Below are 20,538 nucleotides of genomic sequence, written 5' to 3'. Positions count from 1 at the left end.
ATGACTACCCGGTAAAAAAAAATACCTGTCAATCACGCACACGGGAAAAAAAAAATCAATGTCAATCTCCCCACACACGGAAGTCAATCGCACGCACGTGGCAAAAAAAAAATCTCCGCAAACACCGCATGGAACTTAATGGAAACACGGAAGGAATGTAATCACCCTTATGGAATTACCGGCAATCAAATAATCACCGCATGGAAACACCAGAAGGCAAGTAATAAAATAGAATAAAACGGAAAGAGAATTATGGAAAGGGAAAGGAATGTATCGGTATATCACCACACAATGATCATGATCGTGATCCTTCGCGTTCATTGTGTGGTGAGAATTATGGGAATTGTTGCCACACAATGCGAATTATTGCCATGCCTCATGCATCTTTTTGAAAAAAAAATGTGTTTCCATGCTCGGAATTACAAGGACGGACGAGAATTGTTGCCGCACAATGAGAATTATGGGAAGAGAAATGAATACATTATTTTTTCCAAAAATGAATTGTTGCCATGCCTCATGCATCTAGGCTACGGCATGGTAATTCCGAGCATATATGTTTTGGGCAAGGCAGAGCATGGATAAATTCAATTTGATGCCTAGCAACAAATTTTCAGTCTTTCAGGCAGCTGATGCTTGTCGTAACTTTCAGACAACAACCTCTAAGCCTAGCTTTTATTTCAGATTCATTACGATAATGAATGTGTTTCTAGACATTATCATGGTATAACACACGTGCAAAATTGAATTGATATATTCTTGATTTTGACTTGGCTATCAAACATCTCGTTCAATTTATGTTGCACCCGTTGCAACGCACGGGCACTTATCTAGTTTATAAATAAATTGGAGTATTGGCCCAAAGTAAGTCCTATATGGCCATCCGCCTACCATGTACCTATACCACTTTCATCCCAATTGTCTATTGTTGTATCTTGGATAGCAGATTAACCGATTAGATAATCTAAAAAATCGCATTATAATCAAGGGATTGTAGAGGAGATTTGTTTATTTCATTGATCTTCATCATGTCTTCTAGAAATAGGAGGTATGATTCTGGCCATGAAAAGCATAGGAAGAAGCAAATATTGAAAGTTGTGGCTCAAACTCAAAGGGGTACTCTTATACGTTGTGACAGAATCTCAATTTACTTCTTGAACTTTAGGGCCACATCACACGTTTTGTTCAGGGTCCTCCAAATCATAGGTACGGCCCTGCCCAGACCCAGCTAGTGACAGGTTAACAACATCCAGTTCACTGCACCCATATGCCCCAGAAATAAGCTGAACATACTCCGTACTCTATAAGGTTCATGCAACGGCATGCGCCCCAATGACAGGTTTACTGTCACAGCTCACATGCCGCATTAGAAAAATGCAGTGATATCAGTATGCAGTCAGTCAAGGAAAGGCTTGTGAAACAAGCTAGGCTCATAAAGCAGGTCAGCGTGCGCTAATTAATGGTTAAGGCTCAAAGAGAATCACAAGAAGAGTGCAAGTGTAAGGGCAGCAACAGTGCATAAGCATGCTGCATCTGCATGTGTACTGGAACAGCAGCCTTGACAAACAGTCCATCCAGTTTCGCGGTACAAGTGTATAACTGTACAAGCGAAGTGATCCAGTTAAAACAAGCAGACAAACTCCGCTTGCACAGTTGTGCGCAACTAGATCCAACAGTAGTATCAAAGCACAAGTAAAATAGCTGACGATGGGGGGTAAATAAATTACAAGATAAGATAATGGATTACCATAGCCTATGTTAGATCAAATCCATAGCATGTTCGCTTGCTCGTAAACGATCGTAAATTTCCAGCCGGGAACAGTGTTTTTCTCTCACACCAAACCAGCCAGCAGTAAATAATCCACGATCGTTTACGGCCTCCCGAACAGGCTGCAGATCTGTACTATCAATATCAGCATTATCTTGCATTAGTTTACAAGAACTAGTACAACGTTACGAGCGATTGAAGCTTAAAGCAGATCTAGCAGCATGTGTAACCTTGCTGCCACTCAGGGTGAGCAAACCTAGAGAAAACAGAATAAAGAAAACGGAGAACTCCTTCATAAAAATCTACAGGCCAGAACTTAGGTGCAGCCTCAACAATTACATATTAGGCCCCGTTTAGTTTCGAAAATTTTTGGCTTTTGGTTACTGTAGCACTTTCGTTTTTATTTGGCAAAAATTGTCCAATTATGGACTATTTAGGCTTAAAAGATTTGTCTCACGATTTCTCGGCTAACTGTGTAATTAGTTTTTTTTTCGTCTACATTTAGTACTCCATGCATGTGCCGCAAGATTTTGACGTGACGGGGAATCTTGAAATTTTTTGGTTTTTGGCTTGCATCTAAACAGGGCCTTAGTACCTTTGATGCAGACATTCGCCATAACTCATCAGGCAGCTGTCTGGCATTGCTAGATCCAATGCTCCATGTTAAACCTAGCAGTTCAGGCATCTTCTGCCTACGCTAGCAGGTGGTCAAACATGACGTTGCCTTTGTCAGTTGATCAGGGGCTTCTGTTGGAATCATCCTGGGATGATCTTGGATTTAGTACTTGATCACATGGTTCCTGCAGCCCCAGTTCATACATGATCATGTGAAAGGCATCATGTGGGATGGCAGGTGAATGCTACTCGACATCCTTCTGGACTAGCAATTACAGGTGATTACTTAGTATAGTGCTATACCAAATTTGATGGCTTCCTGTCTTAACAAGAAATAAAAAGAATGATGGCCTCTTAGTATAGTTCTTCTACATCGAAACATCATGATCACCCCGTTCGTTTCGCTGAAAAAACAAGTCGAAACATTGTTCCGGCTGATTTGTTGTGAGAGAAAAACACGGTTCCGGCTGAAAAAGACGGATTATAAGAGAAGCGAACAGGGCCTTAACGAAATGCCAACCAAATAAAAGGTAGTCAAGAGAACAACTGGAATCAGATAGAATACAACCAAAGAACATTAGTTACTCCCTAGTTTAGCAGAAGCATATTATAGAAACACTAAACAACTTGGGAATCAGGACATATACAGAACTAGGCCTGACAAAATTGCTTCTGCTAAACTAGCCCTACCATGGCTCTGTTAATGCGGTTGTTGCTGATAGCAAGATCTGTATCATTCTCCCAAACTTGTGAAAACGAATTGTGGTGGCCAGCCCAGAAACCAAGGATCGTCCTGTCTCCATTCAAAAAGTAAGAAAAAAGTACTTCAGTAGTTTGTAGAATATCGTTATAGCCATATGAAGAATAGTAATTTTGTTAACAATATGCACGAAGTGCAAGCAAAAAGTATCATCTCAACATGTTAGCAATGCCATTTCCTGCTGCAGGAAGAGCCGATGGCTGCAATAATTGCCGAAGAGCAACATCCTTGTGCAGGATGTAGCCAACATTATAGATTGGCCTCTGATAAGTTTTTCACAAAGAAAGTACGCCTTTCAAGTGCTCTCACACCAACATGTCGCATGTGATGTGACAGAAATGGTCAGCTCCAAGTGTACTGCTTCAGTAAGGGTACTTCCTGACAGCATAACGCTGAACTTTTTTTTTCTTTTAAAAAAAAGATAGCATAATGCTGAACTATCGTTGTCATATTCTCATATGACATGCCTGTCAAATTACTTAATGTGGCAATCAAGTGCCCTAAAATCTAAAAGAAATCATAGTCTCGAAGTGCCCAAAGACACTACTACTGTAAACAACGGATGACAAACAACAGGGTGGAATGGGAACATGAAAAATCACAATATAGAAACCAAACGGTACTCTATCAGCCTGCTTAATATGCATAAACTCATCAGCCCCTGCACAGATCTGAAAATCACATCCTATCTGACAGTGATAGGCTGATGGCACATTTTCACAATCCAAAAGCACTTAACTTTAGTTCAACAATGAGATGCATGAATTAATTGATCGCCTATGATAGCCAATGAATTCACATCCAACGAATCCCCGAATTCACAAAACAGAACTATAAGACAGGAGCAGTGGGCAGCATTGATGTTATAGGACTGTTTAGCTTGTTGTTCAAGCTGCTCAAATCTTCTCCTATTCTAAGTCCTATAACTTGATATATTCCTTTCCAAATTCAAACAATCCAACTGTTGATGGCAGATCATACATTGATGTACCTGAATCTTAGATGTTTGCATGAGTTTCCATGTATTAGAGGCTTAGAGCACTCCTACACGGCACAGCACTTGCTGCACGCAAGAAACGGCAACGAACGATGACACGGTTAAATGGTTAATCAACCATTTTCCAACTATATATAACACAACAAATCCCATAAACATAGTACACAGTAGATGCGGTCAGGGTCGTCAGTGCAAAAGTGGCCCATGGATGTTCTGGAAGAAGTACGCAATAGAGCACGAGTGCGAATAGGAGGAATACTTGTGGGACAGCGGCGGGAGGCGGACAGGCATCGCCAGAGAGGAGCAGCTGGAGTAAGCGGTCGCGTGATACGGCGTCATACAACCTCTCATAAAATACATTGATCCAAATTTATTCTAACCAAACTATCTTTAACTAAATTTATGAGGAAGAATAATATCATTTTCGATATCAAAGAGATATATTACAAAAATATTAGTAAAATATAAGATTGTTCAACTCACGATAACTCAAAATCTATTATATTTCAGAACGGAGTAAGTAGATAGCAAGAGAGATGTGACCCAAATAGAAATATAGAATTCAAGTTGAGAAAGGCTCTTGGAGTTGCTCTGAGATCCCAATTCACACACCTTTTAGGACTTAACACATAAATCTGTCAGGAGAGTGGCAGGAAACAAATTATCCTTCAAGCAAAACCAAAATTTGCCGATATGCCTTTCATTTTAGTAATGCATTTAAAATGAACTGATGGCAAGCATCTCGTCTTTATGCAAGTCGCTAGCATTTCTAAATTTGCAATAATTCCTGAAACGAATTGGTTGTGCAAACTGCGCGCAGCTCTGCTATATAGAGTATGTTACTCGTACAAGTCTAGCATCCAAATTCCAAACAACAAAACAAAATTTTAGGATATGTGTGCTACTTGCTTAAAGTACATTTTCTTGCAAATCAGCCCTGATGGGAAGGGTCAAAATGCTGAACAAACCACATACAGTTCCAGTACCCAGGCTTCAGATTACTGAGAGCTCACTAACAAGAATGCAGAAAGTCCAATTACCAACAAGTAAATACCAGAGCTTGCAGTGGACACCCTTGCACCGCTGGTAGTGCTGGAACCATTCAAAGATGCTGAAGCTCCAGGGCTACTGATGGTCACCAGTGGCAGCGGTGGGTCCACAACATCGGCAGGTTCCAACACTGGTGCTGGCCCCTAAACCGGAGGCAGTGCACTGGGGTCTGTCAGTTTGAGCAAAGACCCAGGCTTTGCAGGCATGATCGTGTAGGTCAGGTTCTTACTGAAGTCACTGCATGGGCTCCCTACATTGCATTTAAAAGCAGGAGATTTAAGAATGTAAGCCATGCTGGTAAGAATATGGACGCTCAGCAGTTCAGAATGTTACGCTGACATATACTCACTGAAGTACTCCGCTGCCGTTGCAGGGAACTCGGTCACAATCCCATCAGCCATCAGAGATGAGTACGTCACGATCTCAACCATTGGGTTAGCCCAGAAGTCGAACCCAGGTTCATGAACTCGTTCCTGAGCAGCCCGACATACACCGACAGGTTTGCGGCGTGCATCTTGTCGATCACATCAGTGAACCGCAAGAGGAATGACCCCTGCGTCTGGACAACCGAGCCCCGACTGATGGACACGGCGTTCACGAACTTGGCCATCTCCTCCACAGATGCCTTGGACACATCACTGATCGCATTGCCGATCTGGAGGACGCGCTTGAACGCTGGGAACTTCTTGAATGCTCTGAGCACGGCGGAGTCGTCCGATGCGATGAGCACCTGCTGCCTGGTCTCTTTGTCATAGCTGGCATTGATAAGCGAGCTGGAGACAGCATCCACAATGTCAATGCCTCTGGTTGCAAGGTATGGGGCATTCTGCAAAGTATGCGACTTGAAATGTAAAAGCGTCCATGATTTCTGTAGCCCTACTGATCAGGTTAGTTAATATATTTAGGTTCACTACAAGTCTAATCTGCCAATTACAATGGCAGTAAGAATGGATTCAAGAAAGCTTCCTTACACGAACATCGACTAGTACGCCACAGATGTTGCTGCTCTTTGAGAAGGACAGGAAATCAACTAAAGTCATGAGTTTCCCGCTGTTCTTTGCTGCCGGATTTCTTTTCAGTCCTTCTTGATCGTATGGGCCAACAAGATCAGCTTAAGGGATAAAACCAAAACGAAGGTGTTAGCGTGGATGCTAACAGTTTGAACTGAGAAGCAAGAACTTAAAGGGCGTACCCAGTGCAGAGAGTTCCCACTCTGTGCAGGGTCTGGGGAAGGGTGTCAGTGGCAAGCCTTACCCTCGCCTGTGCAATGCGAGGAGATCGCGACTTGAACCCGGGACCTTCCGGTCACAGGCGGTATGACTCTACTGCTTGCACCAGGCCCGCCCTTCAAAGAGAAGCAAGAACTTGTGGCAAACAAAATGGAATGATACTTACGCTTTAGAGTTTGGATTTCGTTCGATAGAAGATCAAATGAGAAGATGCCAGACCCATTCTGTATTTCATTCACAGTAGCAGCTTTTGTCAAGAACACTGTTGCTGCTGTCGTGCCTTTTGTAAGATCCGGGGAGTCCAAGCAAAAGGGCACTGCGTCCTTTGACATCTGTACTGATCAGTCAATTATATCTGCACCGTCTTCCACTGCTTGTTGGTATGCAAGGTCGGTGCAGCCAGGGAATAAGCCACATGCACCATTGTGGGTGATGATCAGTGGTCTGGTATCATCTAGCCAAGTTCAGATATTAGTGCAGTGCAATATGGCAGAATATCTCAATTAGGACAAGAGGTTAAAAGCCAGATTTCTTACTTCCAGGAGGAGGAAGAGGGCTGTCCTTAGTATGTGCTAAGCAAGCTACAATAAGAAAGACAAAAAGAACCTGCAGAGGTTAGAGAGTGCATGATAGAAGAATCAATGATCACGTCAAATCATAAGAATCATTGTAACTTCTCGAGCATGAAGTGATAAAAAATCATACTTCATACTCTTATGGCATAATTTAGTCTAACACCGAACTACTTTGGAACAACAGTTTAGCTTTTTCAACATGCAGTGGTCCTTACCAATGGCTGCAGAAGCTGTGGATGGGAAGTCAGTGAGGACACCATCAACAGAGAAGTCAGAACTATCAATAAACTGCAAGTACTCAGCACTAGGATCATAGCTGTAGTTGTAACTTGAAATGAAATCATTGGCAAACTTAAATGCATAGACCTCCAAGTCTAGGCCATGGGCGTCTTTCACCAAAGTAGTAGCAGGCTGCAAGTAATGATCCTTGTCCACAGGCCAAATGTAAGTCTTAGGGACGAGAATTCCTGAGGCAAAAGCCTTGACGGATTTCAAGTCCTTCAGAATGGCTCCGTAAGGTTGTTTTGTGGAAGGCTCAATGAGTTGTTGATCGAGAAACCGAAAAATGAGCTTCACATTGCTTTTCCCGAGCTTCCCACCAAGGCTTTTCAAGAATCCAACTTCAGGTGAGGAGACATAATTGACCCCAATTTTTTTTGCTCTCGATGATATATACTCTTCGATATTTAACTTGTGATCTAGGAAGAACTGGCCATACTACAAACAGGAACGTAAGAACAGCTATTAGCAGGAGAATAGTTCAATAGGAGGAGAACATGGATGAGTGTGGAACCAACATTCCAAATCCAGGGGAAGAACTATATAGCTAGCGGTGAAATCATGTTTACCTGTACATTAATCCAAAGTTGAGGAGGGCGGAGTTCTACAACATCATCAACAAGGCTAATTCCCATGGTGCCATCAAATATGCTTGGGCGAGACAGAACATTCTGGATCACTACAGGATGGTCAGAGCATGACAAACTAAGTAGATACTGTTTGGAGATTAGAAGAGAAGTTTCACAGTTAAAACCTATTAATAATCCCAAACGAACCTTATAGTTACTCCATAAGGCAAGGAAATTCAAACAGCTCATTTCTTATTTTTTCATGAAAATCTTCAACAACAACAACAACAAAGCCTTTAAGTCCCAAACAAGTTGGGGTAGGCTAGAGTTGAAATCCAGCAGAAGCAATCAAGGTTCAGGCACGTGAATAGCTGTTTTCCAAGCACTCCTATCTAAGGCTAAGTCTTTGGGTATATTCCATCCTTTCAAGTCTCCTTTTATTGCCTCTACCCAAGTCAACTTCGGTCTTCCTCTGCCTCTCTTCATGTTACTATCCTGGCTTAGGATTCCACTACGCACCGGTGCCTCTGGAGGTCTCCGTTGGACATGTCCAAACCATCTCAACCGGTGTTGGACAAGCTTTTCTTCAATTGGTGCTACTCCTAATTTATAACGTATATCATCGTTCCGAACCCGATCCCTTCTTGTATGACCACAAATCCAACGCAACATATGCATTTCCGTGACAATTATCTGTTGAACATGTCGTCTTTTCGTAGGCCAACATTTTGCACCATACAACATAGCAGGTCTAATCGCCGTCCTATAAAACTTGCCTTTTAGCTTCTGTGGTACCCTTTTGTCACATAGGACACCAGATGTTTGACGCCACTTCATCCACCCTGCTTTGATTCTATGGATAACATCTTCATCAATATCCCCGTCTCTTTGTAGCATTAATCCTAAATATCGAAAGGTATTCTTCCTAGGCACTACTTGACCTTCCAAACTAATATCTTCCTCCTCCCGAGTAGTAGTGCCGAAGTCACATCTCATATACTCAGTTTTAGTTCTACTGAGTCTAAAACCTTTGGACTCCAAAGTCTCCCACCATAACTCCAGTTTCTGATTCACTCTTGTTCGGCTTTCATCAACTAGCACTACATCGTCCGCGAAAAGCATACACCAAGGGATGTCCCTTGTGATGGATAAGTCTGGCTGTTGTGGTCTTTGTGGGACTGTTGTGGTCTTTGTGGGGCTGTTGTGGTCTTTGTGTTTTTAGGACAGCATAAGACAGCATCTTAGACTAGAGGACAGCATCTAGGACAGCATCTTAGACTAGCATCTAGAGGACAGCATCTTAGCATCTAGAACAACATCTTAGACTAGCATCTTAGACTAGCATCTTAGCATATGCTTGGCTGGCTAGCAGCCTATAAATATGTATCCTCAACCCCTCGGGTTGGCATGATATTGAGAAATAAACCAGAAAATTGTCCCAACTCCTAGTGTCATCCTCTCTCGATGAGAGTAAGAATTCTGCTACTTCCAAAAGTGAGAATTCAGCGACTAACAAGTGGTATCAGAGCCGTACTATCATGTAGCCTAAGCATCTCCTGCTCATCTCCTCTCCCAGCCACACAACAGCCCCAGCTGCGAGCAGCAGCTCCGGACGCTCCTGCTCACTCCTCCCCCGCGCAGACGAGCAGCAGCAGCTCATCTGAAGCAGCACTCTCCCCACGCAGCAGCCCCCCGGTAGCTCGTCATGTCCGCAGGGCAGTCTCAGCGCTCGGTCGCCTCGAGCACGCGGCGTCGGCAGGAGGCCGAACTTGCCGCGGCAGAGGAACGCGAGCGAGCGGCGGCAGAGACCGCTGCGGCGGCGGCAAGGGCGTCGAGACTGGCAGCGGCGGAGCTGGCAGCAGCCAGAGCGGAGGCGGAAGCAGCGGCGGCGGCGAATGCAGCGCGTGCGGCGGCAGCGGAGGTCGAGGCTCTGCGCGGCAGCATCGGCAGCTCCATTTCCGCTGACGACACCGCCGACGCGGACCTCGAGCTGCTAGAGAGGGAGGCAGCGCGAGCGCGGGCGGCGCAGTGGGCAGCCGCGCACGCCCACGAGCGTGGCGGCAGCCCAGACAGGCGCGGACGCGCTGGCGGCGCTCCTGGAGGAGGCGCGCACGGCGGTGGCGCTCCTGGGGCAGCCGCGCACGCCCACGAGCGCGGCGGCAGCCCAGACAGGCGCGCACGCGACGGTGGCGCTCCTGGAGGAGGCGCGCACGGCAACGGTGATGGACGGGTCAATGGAGAGCGCGGCCTTCACAGGCAGCGTGGCTCTCTCTCCCCGGATCGGTACCGACGGGTCGATGGAGAGCGCGACCTTCACAGGCAGCGTGGCTCTCTCTCCACGGATCGGTACCGTGGTTACCACGGGCTCCAGGCTGTTGTCAGGGACGTCGGTCCCGGCGGTAGGTGGCCTACCCTCACCAAGACCAACTACGTCGAGTGGGCTGCGGTGATGAGGGTAAAGCTCCAGGTGCGGCACATGTGGGAGGCAGTCCGATACGGCGACGTCGACTACGACCTAGATCGACGGGCGCTGGATGCCCTCATCGCCGCAGTCCCGCCCGAGATGCAGTTCTCGCTTACCCACAAGCGGACTGCCAAGGAGGCTTGGGACGCCATCGCTGCGACACGCATCGGCAGCGACCGCGCCCGCAAGTCCACACTGCAGGCACTTCGCAAGGAGTGGGAGAACCTGGCCTTCAAGCCAGGTGAGGACGTTGATGACTTTGCTCTCCGTCTCAACACTCTGTTGCAGAAGATGGTACAGTTCGACGATGACACCTACGGCGAGGAGAGAGCTGTCGAAAAGCTCTTTCGTTGCGTCCCCGAGAAGTACAAGCAGATGACTCGCTCGATCGAGTCCCTGCTGGATCTCTCCACGATGTCGATCGAGGAGGCGATAGGTCGCCTCAAGGTCATCGACAGCGATGAGCCACAGTCTCTCTCGGGGCCCATCACCACTGGCGGGAAGCTCCTTCTCACTCAGGAGCAGTGGCTTGCCAGCCAAGGTGACCGGAAGAAGGGGGAGCCTTCTTCCGCGACAGGCGGCCGCAAGCGTGGCAAGCCACGCAAGGCGCGCAGAGACGCCCAGGCCGGGGCACGAGGACGTGCCGAGGGTGATGCCCGCGGAGGCGCCCAGGGCGGCGCCGCCGGCAGGCACAAGCCGGCACGAGACGACGCCTGCCGCAACTGCGGCCAGCTCGGCCATTGGGCCAAGGACTGCCGACAGCCACGACGCGGTCAGGCCCACGTCGCACAGGCGGAGGAGGAGCCGGCTCTGTTCATGGCACATGCAAGCATTGAGCTACCTCCAGCAGCACCGGCCGCAGCGGCTCTCCTCCACCTCGACGAGCCAAAAGCACACGCCCTCCTCGGCGACAGCTCCGGCAACGACAAGACTGACGGGTGGTGCCTCGACACCGGCGCCACCCATCACATGACCGGTCGACGGGAGTTCTTCACCGAGCTTGACTCTAGCTTCCGAGGCTCCGTCAAGTTTGGGGATGCCTCCGACGTGGAGATCAAGGGCGTCGGCTCCGTCATCTTCACCACTGTGTCTGGTGAGCACAGGCTGCTCACCGGAGTCTACTACATCCCCGCGTTGAGGAACTCCATCATCAGCTTGGGACAGCTGGATGAGAACGGTTCGCGCGTGGTGGTTGAGGACGGAGTCATGAGGATTTGGGATCGTCGTCGTCGCCTTCTTGCCAAGGTATCCAGAAGCGCAAATCGACTCTACGTCCTTAACGTGCAGGTGGCACAACCCCTCTGTCTCGCTGCTCGTCGGGACGACGAGGCGTGGCAGTGGCACGAGCGCTTCGGGCACCTTCACTTTGAGGCCCTGAAGCGGCTCAGTGCCACGGAGATGGTGCGAGGCCTGCCATGCCTCGACCATGTGGAGCAGCTCTGCGACGTCTGCGTGTTGACGAAGCAGAGGCGACTCCCCTTTCCACAGCGGGCTAGCTTTCGAGCCAAGGAGAGGCTCGAGCTTGTGCACGGGGACTTGTGTGGCCCGGTGACACCGGCCACACCGGGAGGACGACGCTACTTCCTGCTGCTCGTCGACGACCTCTCCCGCTACATGTGGGTGATGGTCCTCGGCAGCAAGGGAGAGGCTGCGGACGCCATCAGGCGCGCGCAGGTGCTGCGGAGGCGGAGTGCGGCCGCAAGCTGCGCGTGCTGCGCACCGACAACGGCGGTGAATTCACAGCGGCTGAATTCACGTCGTACTGCGCTGACGAGGGCATTCAGCGCCACTACTCCGCGCCGTACAGCCCGCAGCAGAACGGCGTCGTCGAGCGGCGCAACCAGACGGTTGTGGGGATGGCGCAGACCCTCCTCAAGCAGAGGGGGATGCCAGCTGTCTTCTGGGGAGAGGCGGTGGTGACGGCCGTCTACATCCTCAACCGCTCGCCTACCAAGGCGCTCAACGACAGGACGTCGTACGAGGCTTGGCATGGGCGCAAGCCGGCGGTCTCCCACTTGCGGGTCTTCGGCTGCCTCGCGTTCGCCAAGGAGCTAGGCCACATCAGCAAGCTCGACGACAGGAGCACTCCGGGAGTGTTCATCGGCTACGCGGAGGGCTCGAAGGCCTACCGCATCCTCGACCCGAAGACACAACGTGTGTGCATGGCGCGCGACGTTGTGCTCGACGAAGGGCGAGGATGGGCGTGGGACAAGGCGGTGGACGACGGCTCGGCTCCGATGTACGACGACTTCACTGTCAAGTACGTCCACTTCGAGGGAGCTGGGGGAGTAGGCGGCTCTTCTTCGGCGAGCGCGTCTACCCCAGTCCCCGAGCCTCCACCGACCCCAGCGCCTGCTACTCCGACAACACCATGCTCTCTAGCCAGGACCTCGGCTGCGATGAGTTCTTCGCCGGCTCCACCACAGCCGGCAACGTCACGCACTCCAGCACCGACAGGCACCACTCCGGGCACGTCGTCTCCACCACCAGCTCGTGTCGAGCACGGCCCGGTTGAGCTCGCTACTCCGCTCTCTCATGACGAGGAGCGCGTCGACGCGTACCACGACGGCGAGCCGTTGCGGTACCGTACGATGGAGAACCTTCTCGGCGACCAGCCGGTGCCGGGACCGGTGCCTCACGACCTGGAGGCGCAGTTGCACCTTGCGTGTGACGACGGCGAGCCTCGGTCGTTTGCAGAGGCCGAGAGACACGCGGCATGGCGCGCCGCGATGCAGTTGGAGATGGATGCGGTTGAGAAGAACCGCACCTGGGAGCTTGCTGACCTTCCTCGTGGTCACCGCGCGATCACCCTTAAGTGGGTGTATAAGCTGAAGAAGGATGAAGCCGGTGCCATCGTCAAGCACAAGGCTCACCAAGCCCCTTGGGAGGATCAAGTTCCTTGAGCTCTGCTCCAGGACCGGGATGATTCAACTTTCCCACAAGACGACGCACAAGACTTAAGGGGAGAATGATGGATAAGTCTGGCTGCTGTGGTCTTTGTGGGGCTGTTGTGGTCTTTGTGGGGTTGTTGTGGTCTTTGTGTTTTTAGGATAGCATAAGACAGCATCTTAGACTAGAGGACAGCATCTAGGACAGCATCTTAGACTAGCATCTAGAGGACATCATCTTAGCATCTAGGACAGCATCTTAGGCTAGCATCTTGGCATATGCTTGGCTGGCTAGCAGCCTATAAATATGTATCCCCAACCCCTCGGGTTGGCATGGCATTGAGAAATAAACCAGAAAATTGTCCCAACTCCTAGTGTCATCCTCTCTCGATGAGAGTAAGAATTCTACTACTTCTAAGAGTGAGAATTCAGCGACTAACACCTTGTATGTCCCTTGTGACCTCATCCACCACTAAGGCAAACAGATAAGGGCTCAAAGCTGACCCTTGATGTAGTCCTAAGCATACAAAAAAATAGAACACCACAAGCTTCTTGAAAAGTTACTCGAGTTATTTTTACTTACATGTGACATTGTCCATTAGCTGATTTGAAGTGAAGTCGACTGAAAACCATCCGTGCAGATCATCTCCATTCACTTTGTACGTCTTGTCATTCTTAGGGAAGACCTTAGCTATTAGCGTTGAGTCGTCAAGTGCCAAGCCAGTCTTGCAGAATCCAACATTGTCACTTGAAAGTTGTAAATCACAGAAAAGAACAACTTCAGGCAGACTATCCGACAGGGCAAACTGGTACCCGAATTGGCTTGAATCAGGGAACAGCCCAGAGTACCCACCACGAGCTATGACTAATGGAGGGGCACCTACAGAGTAAGAGGGTCAGCAATAATGCAATATCATGCAGTGCAATGCATCGAGTACATAGGATATGTTCAATCAAATAACTTTGTACAGAAATATAACACGTTAGCTGTTAGCGTATTTACCACTTAGAGTCTGCCATTTCTGTACTGGATCCTTCAAAGCAGCACTAGCTCCATGAAGCAATAGCAGGAAAAGAAAGATAAGAGGATATATTACTCCCATTTGGTTAGCGAGGAGCATGCTGCATTTAAAATACTTCTGTGAGATGCACATATGGAAGAGCTGCAAGTGAGAAGAGAAAAGCATTATACACAGACATTAAAACACTGCACCTGCAACAGATGAAAACTGAAACATTTTTTCATAACATTAACCCAATATTTATTGATACAGTGACAAATTAGTAAAGCAAGGAAAGCAGCATCCCGCATCGATGGAAAAGCACATAAAGTCAAATGATCACGCTACCTAAGAGGGCAACATAAACCCACCCAACACTTGAGGAGTACAAACAGCAGGGTATGAGCATTATGCCTTTAAACATTTTTCTGGAAATAAGAGAATTAAAATTGGAAGAAAAATGGAATACAACCTCAGAAAGTTGAAATCTCTAAATAAACAAGCTCAGGAAAGAAAAATTTCCTACCACACATGAGACTTTGACTTCTTGACAAATATCCACCAAACCCACAGAAGAAGGGTTGTAAACTCTCCTGCTAGATTGTGGAGAAGAGGCAAGAAGGGTTCTAAACTCTCAATGCTAGATTGCGGAGAAGAGGCAAAAGAGTAGCTTCAGCCAAGACCAAACAAAACAGTGCTATAAATAAAGTTCTCTTAAAACGCCAGCCACTGGTTGCGAGCGTTAACCTAGAAAACTAACTTGCACAGAAAAGTAAATTATTCAGTATCTTCTCCTGCAGAGCAGGAAAGAGATGGAATAACAACTCTATAATAAAATACTTACGGATGGTTTCTTTGTGATTACTCATGATGTCAGTTATTACACAGTTTCTAGTATATGTCTTAAATGCTCAATTGAATTAATGAATGTACAGTTCAAACCTTCATATAGAAACTTTCCTCCTAGTAAATTCCTCAAAAAAGCAAGAATTGAATTAAGCTTACCGCAATATAGTGATTCTTTAGCACCCTCAGTGATCTCCCTGTTCGCTTGATCGTTTCTGTGGCTTATAAGCCGGCTGATGCTGTTTTTTGTTGTGAGAGAAAAACACTGTATCATGACTGATAAGCATGGCTAATAAGATCAAGCGAAACAGGGCATATCTTCCACCACAGCCACCAGCCGTGTGGCTTCTGTCACTGTCAGGATGGCTGCCAATGCCACGCTCTTCCGCAACAGAGTGAATTGTCAGCCTGCTGTTAGTATGTTACCTGCCTTGGTAATGAATCCCCATTGCAATGTCCTGGATCCTGTCTCAACTGCTATTGTCCTGTCACTCACTCACAGTTTTAGCAACAAGGAATAGGTGGCCATAGCTGTCCACATAATCAGGATGACCAGTCGTTGTTGCTAAAACTGGGAGGGAGTGACCAGATGAATTTTGCTAACTTCTAAAATATTACTACCCCCCCCCCCCCCCCCCCCCCCCCCCCCCCCCCCCCCCCGTCCTGTCACCAATGTCCAGTATTGCTCTGAACCAGATCTCCAGCAGCGAGTTATGTGGTTGCACTCCAGGGCTGCCTCCCATGAACCTGCAGCACTGCTAGCAACAATACAAGGAGAAATCGAGATATTCCAGTTGTCCAGCATTGGGAACATGTTAATCATCATTTTCACATTTATGATGTATTTGCAATTCTTTTTCTTTTTGAACAATAGGCTTTGGAACATGGATTTTCTGGTGGATGGCATGGGACGTTGCTGCTATGCAACTGTTCATCGCTGTGTCAGAAAGTATGCAGTTGGCCTATGTGGAGTGAGAAAGGAAGGCAGAAAACGTTTTCTGCACAGATGTGCGTTTAGGTGGTAGGGTGGAGCATAGGTGGCATGTCTTAGTGGAGGGGAACAAGGTCTGTTGCTTGTCTGTGCGAAGGTACAAGGTTGTAAAAGGAACTTATGCAACAGAACAAGAATACAGGCAGGTGGAGAGAAGACAGATCGAATACAGAACTGGTACAATGAATTACGACCAGAAACTGAGTGCTGCTACATATAAAAATGCGTGTCCAGACTTGGAAAGAAAATTATCAACAAATTGTATTACGACTAGCATCTTGATACTATTGTATTCCATAGGAAACAATTATCTTTTTCAAAAAACTTTAAAATACAAAAAAAAGGTCAAGCATGAAGTTTTCATATGATGGTAATAATGAGATCTGCCTATTTTCCTGGACCTTGCAGATTCATAATTTTACTGAGAGAACTAGATACATGTGTAATTGAGAAGGATTCATTTCTGAGCACTAACCAAGTGGCCAAGACAGCATGAACAATTGGTCCCTGGCAATTACCTATCCTACTGCAGCCTTGATGCCACGAAAATGAAAAGAGATTAACCATAAATATGTATCACCATTTGATGTGCTTGTCATAGTAAAATTCAAACCATCAGTGGAAAAAAATGCCACCATTCAAGAACAATTGGGTGGCAATGCATGCAAAACATATGGGACCACTATGTTTCAAATGATAATGATTGTTGTTCTTGTCCCTACTTTGAAGGCCAATTGTGATTTTATCCTCGTCTTTTTCAACTTTGTGATTTTACCCTCGTTCACCCCTGTTCTAGATTATATTAGCTGAAGGTCAAACAAGTGAATTAAAGAAAAAGAAAAAATAAAAGACGGTACTAACCCCTAACCTCCCTCCCAGGTTCCGCTAATGGTTGATTAAACATATGCAACTTCTTAAACCTTTCATAGATTTCAAATATTTGCAAATTTTAAAATCATTTCAAAATGTTGTCCAGATTTTTTATGTCAAAATAGAGGTTAAAATTGTTAGACAATAGGGTACGGCAGGCCTCCTTGGGCTGCACATCCCATCCTTGCTTGGGCCCTAAGCCTGCACACCTGCACAGGATGAGGATAGATATTATTGAGATATTATATGCAAGGATTACCGTTGATTGGTTCTGTTTCCATAAGCCAACTCCTAGGTCTTCCTTGCCTATATGTGTAACCTGTCACCCTCAATAATCAATAATCAATCTATTATTCCCTGTGCCAATACTTGTTTACAAAAATCACAGATTACAACCAAAAAAAAAACCTAGGGGCAAATTCACATGGGAAAATTAGTCTTTTTTAGCTGAACTGACACCATTAACTCATCTAAATTGAATAGGGGTAAACTCTACCTTCATTTTGAAAAGGTAGGGCAAAATCACAAAGTTACATAAATGAGGGCAAAATCACAATTGGACTTCAAAACAGAGGTAAAAACACAAGAACCCCTAAATGATAATTTAACAATGGGGATAAATAGCTTACCCCGTACAAAATATACCATATGGATGGGGAGAGAGAGAGAGACAGAGAGAGAGATTTGTCTCTAGGACACTGAAAACAAAGGAACAAAAACCTCATTTTTAAGTTAATAGCATATCCAAGAATCACCATGGAACTAATATAACAAGCAGCCTGGAGATTTGAAAGCCTACAAGTGTTAGAATGGTGTGAAACACTCACAAATCAAGTTCTCGGTTCTCAACCAAAAAAAAGGACACCTTGATGAAACTTCAGCTAAGCGTTATTAAGAAGTATATTTGTTAAATTTTGAACAAAACACTACAACACAAAGAACTGGACAAACCAGCTATAAAAAATCATCAATCCTATGCCATCAATTGCAACAGTCAGAAGCATCCTTTGAGGTCATACATTGCATATTAGCAAATGATAAACCATAAACTACACCTTAGATGCAGATTCTAGTAGGCGCTGTTCAGGGTGCAAGTATGGAGAGCAAATAGTGGAGTACCAGAGTGTTAATCCTCAAACACTTCTTTTCTCCAATGGAGACAGTGGCACGGAGCTCATTATTGACTGAAATTAATCAAATATTGTGTTCACTCACATATTGAAGGTAATATTTACTCAGTATCCTAATAATGTCTCAACGCTGAGAATTATGGAAGCCCTCCACTCACCTGGTGGAACCAAGGTTATACAAGAGATGAATTTACTGTCAACAGCTATTTGCTACCACTCTGTATTTCCCAATGAAATTGTTCTTTTTCATTATTATTAATGACTTGATGTAACATAGGCACGCAACAATAAGAAAATTCATCAGCTTTATCTCCACTACAGTGATCTATCCAGCTTACGATTAAGTTGGCGGCATTGTAACTCACCATGGCAAGAGCCCCATCTAGAATAGGAATTTTATGCACAAACTTGACAAATACAACAGGGACAAAAGAAATCATCAAACCCAGAAGAACCCTTTTGTAAAGAGAGCAAAGAAGCTTTCACTTTTAAACGCCTAACTGTTCTGTATGTGAAACTCAGTGGATGAACACATTGCATGAGGATCAACAAAATGGGGATCTTCCTTAGTTGTTAATAAATGAAAAAGTTATCAATTAGAAAGGACAAAAGAATCTTCATCCCGGAAATAAAAGAAGCACTAAAGTCATTCCAGCGACATATTTCAAGATCCCAATATTATTGGAAGAGCCTTCATCAGAATTATACACATCCCGATCCCTAACCTTGTGATCTAATCCTACTAGACTAGCCTCATGGCTTCAGTGGAACTAAAACATCCCGATCCCTAAATCCTTCAAATGCAATTTTACCCTCATATGCCTTAACAACATCTGGCACATCCTGAGCATGCCTCAAGACGTACCTTTCAGAGAAAACCTTGGCACTACCAAGCAATGCTGAACGTAACTTGATGTTGGGGTCAATCTTTCTCTCCCTCATCAAAACGCTTATCACGGCACACCTTGGTATGATGGTCTTCTCCAAGCTATACGCCATAAGCACAGGTCGCTCCATTACCTCGCTTAGTTCGAACTTCAAGTCATCCAGGAAGAACCGGAGCTTCTTCTTTATGCTCTCATCAGAGAAGTGCCAGTATCGAGGGTTGCCTCTTGATCGCCTTTTGGAGGTCGCCCTCAGAAACGCCGAAGCTCCGGTACAGGGCCACCTTTCGCAGCCACGTTTCCCTACTGAGGTTGCAGAACAGGCTGATGCAGTAGACAAAGCCCGTGTCTGTTACGCCCAGGCCAAGCACCTTGACGTCATCAAAGATCTGGGTTATACGGTCGACAGAAATTGTGAGCACAGTCATGTCGATGGTGAGGAGCTTGGAGATGGACTTGTCGGGGAGGCCGAGTCGGCGGAGGGCGTCCACGACCGGGCGCATTCTCTTGTCCAGGTTGACCTGGAGGGCGCGTGGGGCGCGGCAGATGGCGGAACCGACGTCGCTGTCGACGCCGATGATGCCGCGGAGGAACTGGATGCAGGGCAGGAGGTGCTTGTCGAGGCTGCACGCGAGGAGGCTCGGCGCGTTGGCGAGCCTCCGCGGCTTGACGCGGAGGGAAGCGAAAAGATCGAGCTTAGGCCGGAGGATCCGGTCAGGGTCGAGGGTGAGGATCGATGTATGTCTGCGGACTACATCGGTGATGTCCGCGTCAGTGAAGCCGTAGCTGCGGAGGAGCGCGCGGACGGCGTCGGCCTTGGCGGTCGAGCGGATGCGGCTCTTGCAGGCGGACGCGGCGGCGGGGGAGAGCCCGCAGGAGATGAGGTAGGAGATGGTGGTTGGGCAGGGCTTGGAGACGGGGACGCCCGCGAGGGCAGCTGAGGAGCAGCCGTGGGAGAGGAGGGCGTCGCTGGGGTTGGGCTGGATGGGGTTTATGCCGGCGTCGGAGGGGATTTGGCGGAGGCGGAGGAGCCGCCGCCGGCAGATGGAAGCCAACATGCCGGGCGCGGTCTTGGCTCGACTCTGGAGTGCGGTGGGCCGTCCCGTTTTCAAGTTTTCTCGATCACTCAAAAAATTTATGCGTCTTTACACTCAGGGCTTGTTTAGATGTAAAAAATTTTGCAAAATGGATATTGTAGCGTTTTCGTTGTTATTTGATAAATAGTGTACAATCATAGTCTAATTAGGCTTAAAAGATTCGTCTCGTGGATTTTGTCTAAACTGTGTAATTAGTTTTATTTTTTATTTATATTTAATGCTTCATGCATGCGTCCAAAAATTCGATGTGACGGGAAATGTGAAAAATTTTGCAAAATTTTTTGCAAACTAAACTGGACCTCAGATAAAAGAAAAGTTCAATACAACACGTCGTACCTAAATAGTCATAAAAGATATACATGAATGTTCAAAATCTCCTCAATATACTAAAAGCTACGGTGTTACGTCGTACACTGATCAACCCGAGCTACAGTGTCAGCTGGAGGCTATATCCCGGTTGCCGAGCGGCGACGGCGGCGCTGCTTACGCGGACCCGTTGAAGTTTGAACAAATTATTGAAAACCCACG

General features: G+C 46.9%; 2 pseudogenes; both read right to left on the bottom strand.

The window, feature by feature from the left end:
• Positions 1-5,002: 5,002 nt before the first annotated feature.
• Positions 5,003-14,294, bottom strand: LOC136520725 (glycerophosphodiester phosphodiesterase GDPDL7-like; annotated as a pseudogene).
• A 4,274-nt stretch (positions 14,295-18,568) lies between these two features.
• On the bottom strand, positions 18,569-20,049 carry LOC136522139 (transcription termination factor MTERF6, chloroplastic/mitochondrial-like; annotated as a pseudogene).
• Positions 20,050-20,538: the final 489 nt, after the last annotated feature.

This window comes from Miscanthus floridulus, chromosome 18 (genome assembly GCF_019320115.1).
Source record: "Miscanthus floridulus cultivar M001 chromosome 18, ASM1932011v1, whole genome shotgun sequence".
NCBI lineage: Eukaryota > Viridiplantae > Streptophyta > Magnoliopsida > Poales > Poaceae > Miscanthus > Miscanthus floridulus.
The sequence above is the reverse complement of the archived record's forward strand: the minus strand, read 5'-3'. Positions and strand labels throughout refer to the sequence as shown.